This window comes from Colias eurytheme, chromosome 13 (assembly GCF_061535395.1).
Source record: "Colias eurytheme isolate Ceu_HAF_F1 chromosome 13, ilColEury1 Martin Lab GWU primary, whole genome shotgun sequence".
Lineage (NCBI taxonomy): Eukaryota > Metazoa > Arthropoda > Insecta > Lepidoptera > Pieridae > Colias > Colias eurytheme.
In genome coordinates this window covers 3,636,321-3,652,445 of record NC_142992.1, presented here as the reverse complement: position 1 = coordinate 3,652,445, position 16,125 = coordinate 3,636,321, and positions in this window count along the sequence as shown.

Genomic DNA, 16,125 nt, shown 5'->3' with positions numbered 1-16,125 from the left:
TAATTTGATAGCCTAAGTGCGTAAAGAAAGAAAGAAGAATAAAATGACCTGATATAGCGCGCAATAACGTAACTGCGCAATTTAAAGTTAATAAACTCGGCTCCTCATTAGGCCGTCTCGCCCATCTGGCGCCTGGTTCAAACAAAGGATCAGACATGCCGCTATTGCATCGCTGTACCAGTCAGTCGCCTGGTACGGGTCTATGCTAAAGGTGCGCAAACAAACTTATGGAACTCGGCTTACAGCTGCGACTATCGTTATTGTGTTGCTTTTTATTTTTGTGGTGTCTCTCGATGTTAGCCAGAAGGGCTTCTTCATCTTAACGCGGACGCGTGGGTGAGCTGAAGGTTCACCCTGGTAGCGACATGCGCAAGGGCATCCCCCCCTTGACGGGGATCTCGAACCTCGTCTTGAGCTGAGTGGAGAAAATCGGAAGGGCCCTAGTCGGACGGGACGCGTTGCGTCGCAGTGCCAGATAATCGTCTGGTTGTCCGGCGCTTTCTTTCTTCGTTTTTAGGGTTCCGTAGCCAAAATGGCAAAAACGGAACCCTTATAGTTTCGTCATGTCCGTCTGTCCGTCTGTCCGTCTGTCCGTCTGTCACAGCCGATTTACTCGGAAACTATAAGTACTACAGTGATGAAATTTGATGGGAATATGTGTTGTATGAACCGCTACAAAAATATGACACTAAATAGTAAAAAAAAGAATTGGGGGTGGGGCCCCCCATACATGTAACTGAGGGATGAAATTTTTTTTTTCGATGTACATACCCGTGTGGGGTATCAATGGAAAGGTCTTTTAAAATGATATAAAGTTTTCTAAAAAACATTTTTCTTAAAGTGAACGGTTTTTGAGATATCAGCTCTCAAAGTCGTAAAAAGTATGTCCCCCCCCCTCTATTTTTATAACTACGGGGTATAAAATTCTAAAAAAAATAGAGGTGATGCATGCTAATTAACTCTTTCAACGATTTTTGGTTTGATCAAAGTATCTCTTATAGTTTTTGAGATAGGTTGATTTAACTGTAATTTATTATATTTGCTGCTACGGAACCCTTTGTGCGCGAGCCCGACTCGCACTTGGCCGGTTTTTTTCTTTCTTCATTTCCGCCGCCTCGTCGTCAGTCATCAGTCATTGCCAGTCGTATAGCAAACATGGAGTAGGGAGCACGGATAATAAGTTGCGAACTTATTAATATTATTTTAGTCTGTCTTAATTATAATTCATATTAGAGCAATAATTATATAAGCCTTACAAAAATAAAAATTTAGTGAACGATTATATCACTACTTAGAAGCCGGTATTGGCCACAAGAAAAAACATCGCGACAACATGTGTCAATTATCCTCAATGGAACATCATAATGATGATTTGAAGTAATATAAATCTTCTTATAATATAAAAATGAATCCCAAAATGTGTTGGTAAGCGCATAACTTGAGAACGGCTGAACCGATTTCGTTAATTCTTTTTTTATTATATTCCTTGAAGTACGAGGATGGTTCTTACGTAGAGAAAACGTAAATATGTACCACGGGCGAAGCCGGGGCGGACTGCTAGTAGTCCATGAAAATATGTGTTATCAAATGTTTTGTGTTGTTCTCAATGTAGAATGCGTCATTGCTCTTCTCTCTTGCGCCTGCAATGCTTTATCGGTATCCGTTTCCGGTATTAAAGACACAATATAAACGATTATTAAATTTATAGTTCTAAAAGTATTTCAATGCCATAAAACCAAAAAATCACATGTGATAAAAATATAATGACACAAAAACGAACCTTCAAGGAAAAATCAAAATTTTTCGACTTCTTGAGATCAATCAACTTTTTTATATTTTAATTCATGAAATTGAAAAGGAAAATATTTGGTTAATCATCTATTTACTATTATTTTGCATTCAGGCTATAACAGCAACCGCCACCCAATATTCAGTACAAATTGGCTTCATGCAATCGTTGTATCTTGAGTTCTGTTGTAAAAAATCCATGAATATTTTACTTACCAAAAACAGTCGCACGGGGTACTGACGTAGTCCAGTAATTTCACAGCCATCCTGCGCAGGCAACTTTGGGCCGCGATGATCGACGTTCGTTTACTGAACTAAGTAACACTTTGGTCTACACTTACGTGTCACATACGAGTAAATCTAAACAGAAGTGCACACTCAATTTTTAAATAAACAAGAAGATAAGGAAAATACCTGAGTTGAAACCTAAGGTTCAAGGTCAGGAAGATCGCGGGTTCGAAGAATCGATTCGAGTTCCAATGAATATGCTACGATAACATCTTGGACCACCAAGATGGAACGCATTGATATTAACAATAAGGCCATTCAGTGGACAATAGGTAATTCAGGGGAACAAAGGAACTATTAATGTAATGATTCTTGTGCCTACCTGATCGTCGGAGTGGGGGATATTTAAATATAAACTGATCAGAAGAGTATCGATTAAGGTCGGAGATAAAATATAATACATGTCGTATGTAAACCAACACAAATACCCAATTTTAAAATAAACAATAAGACGTACCCAAGTTAAAACCTAAGATACAAAGACAGGAAGATCAGTAATCCAGTTCCAATGAACTCTTTATGATAACGCCTTGTACATCTAAGAAGGAATATCAATAGGTACTAAGGCAATTCAGTGGACAGTAGACAATAAAGCGATACAAAGGAACTATTAATTTAATGGAAGCATTGTACCGGACCACCAGAGGGGGGATTTTTCAGAAATAAGCCGCACAGAAGAGGCGCTCGTCATTGTCTAACCAGGGGCCTTAGACAAAGTAACAATTACAAAACGATAACGAAGTTAGAAATCGCAAAAATGTATGGGATTGACATTAGATAGACCACGTGATCTAACGCGGCGTATGTCAATCCCATACATTTTTGCGATTTCTAACTTCGTTATCGTTTTGTAATTGTTACTTTGTCTACTGGGCCAGCTACCTATAATTAAGGTCGTAGATTAAGCTAAATTGTATTTTTTTCTTTAAACAAATTATTTTTAAATGAACATTGCGACTGAAATATTTTTAATTACGGAAGTCATACACGAGTGCCGCATATGAGTGCCACATACATAAAATTCACATAAAATGAGTGTTACATAGGAGGGCACAGAAAAAAACACGTCATTTAAACAAAAAAACATCTGCTTATATTTTTCTAATGTACTTTTACCCTGTAACTGTTATAGACGAGTAAATTATGAAATAAAATAAAGCACATAGATGATATCAATATAGGTAGTACCTAGATTTTGTCAGTACTAAAACAAATTAGCTTGTCGTATGCCGGAGAAAACTCTTCAGCTGATTCTGATGATATTTAATGCTGCTGATATTTTACTCCAGTCTAATTACATATATTACACACTTTATAAAGATAAACGTTTTATTTGTTCAATGAAACAATCATGAAACATAAACATTCTATTTGTATGTACCACTAATAGACTGGGGTAGAAGCCTTTGAAAATAATGAAAAGATAAAAAAAATCGCAGTCGGATGAAACCCATTAGAAAAGGAGGGGAATATAATAAAAATGTAAGGAAAAATAAATTACGGTCAATCCGAGTTCGGGAAGCGGGAGGGGGGAGCTTTAAAGAGAAAAAAATGGTTTCTCTCGATTTCCGACAAAACTACAAGTCCTATAGAAAAAAGTTCAATGGCAAAGTTGTAGGTAATTAAAAGTTCTACAACTTTTGTATTCACAATTTTTTCACATAACCTAAAAATTTAGGTGAAAAATTCAAAAAACCAAGTTTTTGGTCTTTTATTTCTATCTACTTCAAAATTTATTTTTTTTCTACGAAATTTGGTGGAAACTTACTTTATTATGTCCCAAATACACTGTAATTTATTTGATTGAAAATATTTATTTTTTCGCCTTATTTTGAATTAATACCAAAAAACCAACCTAATTTTCAATCGAAAAGTCACCCGTCAAAATATCAGCTTTTTTCAAAAACTTGGGGTGCCTTTTATTCATTGAAATCTCTACTTTCATATGGTGTAAAAAAAATAAACACCACCATAGTAAATGTTCTCAGGAAATGCATACAAACAATCTGAAAATTAGCTTTTACTAAATCAGGCACACTTCTTGAACTCTATATCTTCTCTTGTATCGGCTTTTCGGTAATATTTCAAAAGAAAAATAATTATCTGTTCTAAGTTTAATATTTTACAGCATATTCAAAAGCAAAATGATGTCGATAAAAACATTTCAGGTAGTTCAAGAAGTGTGCCTGATTTAGTAAAAGCTAATTTTCAGACTGTTTGTATGCATTTCCTGAGAACATTTACTATGGTGGTGTTTATTTTTTTTACACCATATGAAAGTAGAGATTTCAATGAATAAAAGGCACCCCAAGTTTTTGAAAAAAGCTGATATTTTGACGGGTGACTTTTCGATTGAAAATTAGGTTGGTTTTTTGGTATTAATTCAAAATAAGGCGAAAAAATAAATATTTTCAATCAAATAAATTACAGTGTATTTGGGACATAATAAAGTAAGTTTCCACCAAATTTCGTAGAAAAAAAATAAATTTTGAAGTAGATAGAAATAAAAGACCAAAAACTTGGTTTTTTGAATTTTTCACCTAAATTTTTAGGTTATGTGAAAAAATTGTGAATACAAAAGTTGTAGAACTTTTAATTACCTACAACTTTGCCATTGAACTTTTTTCTATAGGACTTGTAGTTTTGTCGGAAATCGAGAGAAACCATTTTTTTCTCTTTAAAGCTCCCCCCTCCCGCTTCCCGAACTCGGATTGACCGTAATTTATTTTTCCTTACATTTTTATCATATTCCCCTTCTTTTCTAATGGGTTTCATCCGACTGCGATTTTTTTTTGTTTCAAAAATTATCTTCTCTAGTGTATAAACCATTTAAGATTTATCCTTCTTATACCTGAGAGAATTTTCACAAAAGCTCACCATACATAATTTATCAGTATTATTCTACGAAATCTATCGTTCTCAGAGTCTAGCCAATTTTCTTTTATTTTGAGAGAGAAATGACAAATAACTAAACGCTTGTCGTCCATTAGTTTTTTACATGTTTGTTTTTTATATAAACTTTTACGTCTACAATAATATATGTTTGTATAATGTATAAAGTCCGTCAATGCAGATATTCAAATTAACAAAACTTCAGATCCAGCCGAAAATTGGTAACATATGCATCGGTCGAAACACAATTAAGAAAAAAAATATAAAAAATGTTCGCCTTTCACTAAGGTCAAAGGTCAAAAATTGGTTTTTCAAAGGTTTTCACCGAAATGATATGCTAATAATATGCTATCGAAATAGGCTCGACGGAACGCAGTGGGGTTTTAGTGGGTAGGAATCCGACATAACCCACGGTTCCTTCCCCTGGGGCCGTGGTAGGAAATATTGAGTTCAGCTGCAAAAGTTTCTCTATTTAAAGTATGTCTCATATTTCAAGTTTATAGTATTGTAGTAACTGTTGCAACATTTGGTTAACACATGTTCAACCCTGTAAAGATTTATTGTATAGTGTCAAGAAGTAAGGATAAGAAATGCTCTAATAGAGTCATATTTACATACATTAAGATTACACGTAGTATCCTAGAATTTAAGCCATATTGTACCCAAAATAAATCAGACGTTGTTTCGTTATTTTTATTGCCATAACAAATTAGACAAAAAAGACATACATAATTATTAATAATTATAATTAGTGAGTACGACATCCCAACTTTATTTTTATGTATCACAGATAATATAATATACATATAAGTACTTATACTAGTTTTTATTAAATGTTTTTTCGTTTTGATAATAATTTGGTTCGAATTTTATGCACTTTAGCCGATTCAAGTTACATTTTTGAAAAACTGAAAATACTCGAATTATAATAAAACCTTGAATTATCAGTTCGCTGTTATGGAAGTGTAGGTAGCATGGATCGTCCACAAGATCTGGTCGTTTTCTAATGTGTTGCCTGCCTTTAAGATGTAAGAGTCCCTTCTCTTCATGATAATGATCATGATTATGTATTCGGAAATTCTGCATTCGTTCTACAGAGGAAAGTGAAAGATGTTTTCTCAATTTCATTTATATAAGTAAACCTTCTTCTGAAAATAACGAAACAATCACTAACGAACGACAGATTAATCGAAGAATCTATTTTATCAAATCGCGATCTCTAATGAACAAGAGAATATTATAGAGAGCAAACCTTCATGCCTTAATTTTTCCGGCAACCTGATGCGCGCGCCCTAACTGCTGAATGAATTTTATTTTATATCATGAAAATAAAACTGAAAGGGTCTGACAACGGTGCCAAATTTGAGCTTAATGAGAAATTTGAGTAAAGGCGTGCAAGAATGGATAATTAATTAATATTTTTGACAGGGTTTTTTATCGTTTTAAGATTTTGGAATTCTTTCAAGGAAAATATGTATACGCAAATTACTAACATTAGGTATATTGTTTAAGCTGACTGTTTAATTTTCTTATTATTTATAGCATTACATATTTATATTCCGATATTATAGTAAACTATGAGTATTTAAACAACGTCTAAAATTTTTCTATAATTAAAATATAATATAAAATAATATAAATATAATATGGAATAATATAAATAAAAATGAAACCCTATTTCCCTTGGTTACGGCATCACGAGTGGACTGATTTCGATAATTATTAAGCTATTTCATAGCTTCTATCGCGGGCCTTGAGCGCGGGGACCGAATCCAGAAATTTAGTAACGAAAAACCTCACGCTCCCCACTCCAACGGGCGCGGAGGTGTGGCTTGAAGGCATAACATGCAATAGCTTTACCGCTGCAGTCCCCGAGTGCCACACATCTTTTTTTATGATATTCCTTGAAGTACGATGTATTCTTATAGAGAGAAAACGTAAACATTAACCACCCGGGAAGTCAGGGCGGACCGCTAGCAAATAAATAAAAGTAATCGACATTTAAACAGCCGTTTTAATACTAATTTAATGAAAATTGAGTTTCATTAATTTAATCATCCTTTATGAAGATTGATCGTAGATTGCATTTCATATTAATTTCTGAATCAATCAGCTTGCTTTAATTAATATGTTTCCGAAAATTTTCATTAAAGAATTTCCCATACTGTCTTATGATTTAAATCGTACGCTAAATATACATTTATGTTCGTCAATTACTAGCTTAATAGCTATACCAATTTACACATATCTACTACCAAGTGATGTTTTCCTTCATACAATAATTAAGGTGTTTGCGTGAAAATTTCGGCAGTTCTGATTTCAATATGAGGCTTTCAGTCGTACATTGAACGTTGCGTGGATCGCATTTTCTCACGTTTTTCCCCAAAAATAAGTTTGCCGCGTTAATTTTTTTGCGAGCGTTAATTTTTTATAAATATTTTATTAATGTCCCTCAACGGAATGCTTATTGCTGAGCATTGTGTTTAACAGTGAATATTAAGATCATATTTATATAATTTTTGAGGATTAATTTTTTAAGGAAATGGAATTATTCGGTAAGAATTCATCTGTCAAATTCTGACATGTAAACATTGTGTCCTTAAATATTTGTTATTTATAAATAGATAAAGTGTTCTAAAGTTGTGTTGTTATTGAGGGAACATGTTAAGAGTCTCCAAATTGTCATCCTAAATTTGAAAATATTTCCAAAACATAACAAAACATAATAAAACGTCGGTGAATCGGCTGAGAGTTATTGTTGATTAAAATTGTGTGATATACGTGAACTCACCTGGCTTATTGCGATTGATTACATTATTTATCAATCCTGTTACACAATAAACAATATAAAGTGCAAACAGTGCGAAATTGTGCTAGTGGAAGTATTAATTTACTTTATAAGTGTAACTATGAAATTAATTTTCTATCACCCTCGGTCATAACTGATAAAAATAAATTGAAAAAATCCGAAGAATAATATCGCGTAATTTGACTCAACGCTCAACGGTTGGTTTGGCTATGTGTAACATGCATCGGTATTAGAATCGGGAGTCCACGGTTCGATCCCACGTAATACCACGTAAATTATTTTTTTTTTTTTTTTCTTTTTTTTTTTTTTTTTTTTTGCTATCATCTACTTTAACAAGAACACACATAATATTTTACGGTATATAAGGATAAGGAGAGGAAAAGGAAAATTTTTATAATAAAAAATTAAATATGGCCTCTAATAATAAAGGTCTCTCGTGTTGTGCATGCCCAAATATCATCAGTGGTCTCGAATACCTATCTTGTCTACACTGCACAAGTCGTTTCGATCTGTTGTGCGCTAACATCCCCCTTAAGAAATTCAACTTAATGTCGGAATCGCAAAAAAGGGGATGGACTTGTCAGGCATGCCGCAATAAAAAGATTCCTAGAGGTGACAATTCAAATACCCCGGTTCGCTCAAATGCACTTACACATAAAAGTACAAGCTCTTCAGATGACGAGCAAATAATTCAAAACAACATTACTCACCGAAAGAAATCGGCGCAAAACCAATCTAAGTCAACAATTTGTGATCCGAACTTATTATCCTTAATAAAAAGCGAAATTCAATCAGCAGTGCATGAGGCTGTTAAAGCATCAATCGATTCTTATATATCGAAGGAATTAAATGGGATCAGAGACCAATTATCAGTTTTAAATGACTTTCAAAAGACTTTAGATTTCTTATGCGCTGACTATGACCAATTAAAATGTGAATTTAAACACATTCAAGATACTACTTCGATTTTGAAAAAAGAGAATTCTGTATTGCAATCAAATGTAAGCGATTTATCAATGCGCATTAATTTATTAGAACAACATGCACGTGAGAATAATGTGGAGGTGAACGGACTGCCTGAAAATAAAGCCGAAAATTTAATTTCTGTAATGAAGCAGCTTTGCTCCATCGTTTCCTACCCAATTCAGGAATCCGACATTATAACATGTACACGCGTAAGAAAACTCGACGATTCTAATAAAAGACCGAGATCTATTATTTTTAAGCTCCGTAGTACACACGTTCGGGATGGAATAATATCAGCTGTTTCAAAGTTTAATAAAAACACACAAAACGATCGTATTAATTCTAGTTTGTTGGGTTATGGTGGAAATAAGACTCCTATCTATGTGTCGGAACATTTATCACCATATTATAAGTCCCTTCATGCTAAAACACGCCTCGTTGCAAAGGAAAAAGGTATAAAATTTGTCTGGGTAAGAAACGGGAGAATTTTGACCCGGAAGGATGAGCGATCTCAACCCATACAAATTAAGAACTTCGAATCTCTTAACAAAATATAGTATCATTGCCCTAGGAAAAAGTCCGATATTTAATATTTTACCATTCAATATATATTATCAAAATTTTCGAGGTATGAAAACTAAACTAGATGGTATAAGGTTAATGTCACTGCAAACCGAATACGACATAATTATTGGTACGGAAACTTGGTTGGATTGTTCAGTATTTGATAACGAGATTTTAAATGAAAATTATAATATATATAGAAGAGACCGGCAATCTACGGCATCTACAAAGACGAGAGGTGGTGGTGTTATTATAGCTATATCTAAACAAATTCAATCTGTTCGTATGCGTCACCTTGAAAGTATATATGAAGATTTATGGGTTTCATTGAAATGCATATCGGAGGGCAAAACTAGGGATATCTTACTATGTGCTGTTTACTTACCTCCTCCAGTGTGTTCATATGTATTAGATGGTATTTTGGAAAATATAAGTAATGCTATACAATCGCATCCATGTGAATCAATAGTTATAGGTGATTTTAATATGGGATTTATTGACTGGACGGTGGAATCAGATATGTATTTACGCCCGTGCAACTATGATACTTCATCTGGCTTGTCTCTAGTGGATTTCATGTCTCAAAATGATTTACTCCAATTTAATAATGTTAAAAATCATAACCAGCGAATTTTAGATTTAGTTTTTGGCCGAAATTGTCAGATTGAAGTATCAAAGGTTTCTGTTCCCTTAGCTAGATTAGACCCTCATCATCCGGCAATTAAAATTAATGTAGCATTATCGAAATCTAAATATTTAATAAACAAATCATATGCAAGTCGTAAATTTTTTAAATCTGATTATTGTTTGATTAACTCCAAGCTGTCAGAGATAAACTGGGAACAGGAATTGGTTTCGTGTAAAGATGTCAATGTTATGGTTTCAAAGTTTTATAGTTTGATCAATGATGTAATTAATCTTCACGTTCCCAGCCACAAAACAAAAAGCCGAAAATATCCTATTTGGTATAGAAAGGATCTTATAAAGCTTATCTCTGAAAAAGAAAAACTCCGTAAAAGGTTTAAAATCTATAAAAATCCTAGGGACAATCTAGAAGTCAGCATCCTGAGTAAAAGAATTAATAAATTAATTAAATCTCAATATAAGGATTATATAACTAGTATAGAAGCTTCAATACAGCATCATCCTAAAAAATTCTGGACGTTCATTAAAAGTCGTAGAGGTTGTTCGTCGACTTTTCCCTCAAGAATGAAATTAGGTAATTTGTCTTCCGATACTGGACCTGGCATTTCCGAGCTTTTTGCTTCTCATTTTAATTCAATATTTTCATGTAGTGACCAGCAGGTATTAACCGCGGATAATGATATATATTCACAATTCTCCATATACGATATCGAGGTAATTGAGAGCCATATTCTAAAATTGCTCCGTTCCCTCGATCCTAGTAAGGGCGCAGGACCAGATGGAATCCCGCCATTTTTTATTATTAAAACCAGCCATAATCTTTCCTTTCCGCTCAAAATCATATTTCAGAAATCCCTAGAGTCTTCGATTTTTCCAACCGCGTGGAAGACAGCAAATATCGTCCCTATTTACAAGAAAGGCGATAAAGATGATGTCAAAAATTACCGACCGGTTTCTCTACTAAACACTTTCTCAAAAATTTTTGAACGCTTGGTACTATCCGCCGTTACTCCATACTTTAGCAACCTTATCAATGATTTTCAGCATGGATTTTGCAAAAATCGGTCGACAGTGTCAAATTTACTGCACTATTCAACATATATCAGCGAATGCTTAGACAGAGGCTCTGAAACGGATGCCATATACACAGACTTCAGCAGTGCATTTGACAAAGTCGACCATACAACACTGTTGGTAAAATTGAAGAATTATGGCTTCCACGGAACTCTTATCCAATGGTTTCATTCTTATCTTCGCCATAGGGTTCAAAGGGTGACCATGGGTGGATTCAGGTCTCGTGAATATATTGCGACGTCAGGGGTTCCCCAAGGGTCACACCTAGGCCCGACTCTTTTCTTAACCTTTTAACCGCCTACGTCGGATTAATCCGACAAATATTTTCGGGCCCATTTCGCCAGAGTCGTATATTTACGACCAAAATATCACTGCTCGTTTAATCAGCTTTTTTATTTAATTACGCTGTATTCTATCAAAAATATGTTTATATTAGGCAAATAGTTAACTAAGTAATCATTTACAGTTTAATACACTTTAGCCTCTTAATTAGGAGTCCTAAAAATAATGTCCAAAGTTAGATGAATTACTAACATTATTTTTAGAAAATTGTATTAATGTACAACGCCCATGACGACAAAATCCGACATGAGGGACGGGACATATGCGATACAAAAATAAACATAAATCAAAATATTTCTCGTTATACTGACTAATTAACTTTAAAACAAATACAGCAATTGTTAATAAAACATTTGTTTACAAATATTTGTGAGTATTTCATTTAATTCCTTTAAAATTAAGTAAATTTACATATGAAATGTCATCGATTCAATTGATGGTTCCCATCCCTAGCCTACATGTTCCGAAACTTACTTTGTTAGTACGCCCTGCGCTACGGTCGGATAAAGACGACCGCTTCTTACGTCATAAACGAGTGCCGACTTCTGGAATTTTCCATCAGTGTTGTGCTTGTGCATGAAGTTTTACGTTCGTATGTCGATAAATTCTCTGGACTGATTTTATTGTGAATAGTTTAAGTAATAAATAATAATTAATAAATCGTTCAAATTTTTAAACACTTTTTGTTTTACTGACTTGCGAAAAATGTCGAATAATTTCGTAAGGTACCTAAGTAGTATTCAAGTAGGTAGGTACCTATATCTCCACCAAGCTAAGTTAACACCTCGCTGGAATGCGGCATGTACCCGTATAATATAATGTTAAAAACAACAAATGCAAAGTAAAATCTAACAAACATTTGTTTACTTTTTTAAAGTCATAGCGAATCCTTTTTTACAGCCCGTACCTACCTAAGCCTCAGTGTGACGTAAACGACGCGAGGTGCAAACTTAGCTTAGTGAGATGTAGTTGTTAGTTAACCACGCTCGCAAATGCAAATGTCGTTATTAAAACGAAATATCGACATCACAAAGTTAAGTATTGCACATCCCTCTTTCTTTTAGGTATTTAATTTTCGATTCACTGTGCCGGGCGCTAGGGACACGCCAACTGTTCTGAAGTCGGGCGGTTAAAAGGTTAATCTTTATCAACGACATTTCTAACTGCATTAGTTATAGTAATTGCTCAATCTTTGCCGATGACCTAAAACTTTATCGTAGTGTGAACAATTCTGATGACGCATATCTTCTGCAGCATGATATAAATGCTATTCAAGTCTGGTGTAAGAATAATAAAATGGAGATTAACGCTGACAAGTGCCTTCACATAAAATTTTCTAGAAAAAAGAATTCTTTTAAATCAGCTTACACAATTAATCATAAACCTGTTAAGGAAGTGTCAGTAGTTCGTGATCTAGGTATATTATTTGACAAAAAACTAAACTTTTCAAACCATATTGATCATATATGTTCTAAAGCTTGGCAGATGTTAGGTTTTATAAAACGGAATACAAAAGATTTCAGACAAGCAAGTACGATAATTTGCCTATTTAGTGCCCTAGTTCGTAGTCTATTAGAATATGCTAGTACGATTTGGAATCCGCATTATCAAATTCATATAGGCCGCATTGAACGCCTACAGAAAGCTTTCACAAAGTACTTAGCTTTTAAGGATCACCGTATCTCGTATAGGGCAGCTTATAAAGATAGACTGGATCACTTTAAATTAAACTCTTTGGAAAATCGCCGTCGTTTACTCGATTTATATACATTGCATAAAATTATTCATGGGAACCTTAGCTCTAACCTAATTATGTATTTGAATTTGTCAGTTCCACGCTCTATTCCACGTTACGGTGTTTCTAGTACTTTCTGCCCAAGTCTATCCCGTACTAATTTAAAAAAGAATAGTCCATTTAATAGGTTAATGAAAACGTACAATAGTGTTACCAATAAAAGAAATAGCTTACAACATAGTAATAACGTTGACATTGACATCTTTCACGATAATTTTTATAGTTTTAAAAATAAAATAGTAAATTTTATTCAGTGACTGTGTTGTATTTTTGATGTATTTGACATATTTTATTTTATGTGCTTTATGTGTTTTTATTAATTTGTATTTTATGTGTTTTAGCCATGTTTTAATTGAATTTTATATATTTTTTATTTCATGGATGTTTCAAATTTCAAAATTTTAATCATGTTATCATTGTAGTATTAATTTTATGTATTCTTGATAAATTTTTAATTATGTGATGAATTTTATGTTTTTTCGTCAATGGATGATAAACTTGATTATGTATTTTTAGACTTTTAAAACTGAAAAATTTTAAGACATTTTTTTTTTTATAATTGTTGTATACGCCTGCTTTATGGCCAATTCAGTTTATGAAATAATTATTAATGTATTTCTGTATATTGTATTAATTGAGTCATTATTGGTGTGTCTAATAAATAAATAAATAAATAAATAAAGAATTAACACAAATGATAGAGTGTCAATGTATTGTTTTTACTAAATAGAGAACATAAATTGAAATATGAGAGCTTTCAAGATGTTCGTCGTAAAAATTTCTGTAGACCAACAGGAAATACGTAAAACGTAGTCTGAGATAGATTTATAGCGGTATAAAAGGTTATTTATTGGTTATTTACGACATCAAGTGTAACCAAAAAAAATTTGAATCAAATCTATATGGAATTCTCTTTGATGTTATAATGTTTCTTCAGTTCTTGACCGGTCCGCAACACACCTCATTGTCATCCGGTTCGTAATAGGCTGACATTACCGCCAACATTATTAATATCCTACCATCCTTATTGAAATACATCAAAAACCTCCTTATAAGCCGTTTAAAATAATTTAATTTAAAATAATAAAGGCAGTGAAATACCGATCCCACGGTTCGCAATTTTTTAATAGTCTAAATTTCTGAAGTGAAAGCAATAAAACAATAATTGGAGAACAGTGATGTTCTATATTGCAAGCACTGTATCTTCCTGTATAGAACATTTTTACCATATAAGTACCATAATGAGCTAAGAAGATTTAATTTTGGCTTTCGTATTTTAAAATAGAAGGTAAACGAAATTAAACAAAGTTTAGGTTAGAACTGAAAACTTGTGTACAATGTTTCACGATAATAATAACGGAAATATTGTAAGTAATGTAAATACGGAAAGTTCTCGAATTTTCATAATTTACCTCCTAATTTGTCTGGGCACGTAATACACGCAACTGTCGACGTCTTGAAATTTGACTTCACACTTCCATATTTGAATATTTATTATTTTATTTCTTTTTAATTATGGATAACAAATGAAAATTTGTCTGTGAATATTTTATGGTTTTATATCATCGAAAGTCAACCTTGATATTTTGATGACCGGTAGATAAATATAATTGTTATTGAAGGTAGATTAAACCTACAGAAATGTAGTGTAGACTGTAGGGTAGGTAAGGCGTTTTTTATAAGATGTCATTCAATTCAATCAATACAAATAAAATATATAGAGTAAAAATATTTCTTCCAAGCACTTATTGGTATCCTAAAATAGGCATGTTAACGAGATATAGTTAACACTGTCTTGAAGGTCGTGCCGATGATTTCAGTCAAATTACTCTGTCACGAGCGATGACTTACAATACCATGCAACACGTGGCTCCGTCATGCTTATATGTTACATGAATTTAATTCAATATTATTGAACATTTTCCCAATTTAGTTAATATAAATGAAGCCTGTACGTGTTGGCACTACTGAAAATAGTAAACGTCGGTAAGATCAACAACTAAATATCAACAAGACAAGCATGAAATCTTTTAATAGAGGATAGCTATGCATCCATTACTTTTCGTTTCAGGTATTTAATAAATACGTAGTTAAAAATGGATCAATTAAAATTATGATAATTGGATGACTACAGTTGCTTGATTTAAGTATAATAATATGTATATTGTAGCGCATGCATTTTAAAAAGATTATGGGCTTTTACTTGTGTCAAGTCACAAGTGACTTGTGCAATCTATGTAAAAATATCGTGTAACTGCAACATAACTAACATGTGCTAAATATAAGTTCCTTTATTGGATAAACAATACGACCGCGATGTGAAAATTAGACATAAATATAAGACACTAGTTTCCGTCAAATATTAAAAAAAATACAATTGAAAATATATTTGACTAGCGGTCCGCCCCGGCTTCGCCCGTGGTACATATTTCGCAATAAGTTTAGACCCTGAGAAAGAACATAGGCTACCTTCTATGTTCTTTCTCAGGGTCTAAAGATTATCTGTGCCAAATTTCATCAAAATCGGTCCAGTAGTTTATGCGTGAAAACCATAAATACATACATACATACAAACCTTTCCTCTTTATAATATTAGTATAAATATATGTACCTATTACTGTTGTTGGCACTACTGAAAATAATAAAGTATCGAAAAAACAAAACATATTTTTTCAGAATATAGACGTGACAGATCAAACGACCGTTGAAAACACTGAAAACGAAAAACAATAGGCATTGATAGTTTTTCTCGTAACGATTAAAACACAAAGCTTTTTATTTTAGCGTTTATTTTTGTATGGAAGTAATATAAAATTGTTCTATTCATGTCAAAAACGTTTATGTTCGTAACTAATATTTGGAGCAAATGATTATACATAAATTATATCTATACGCCAAGCATTATCTGAAATGTTCAATAGCTTGAAAATAAAATGTTTTTTTTGTTTCAATATCTTTAGGA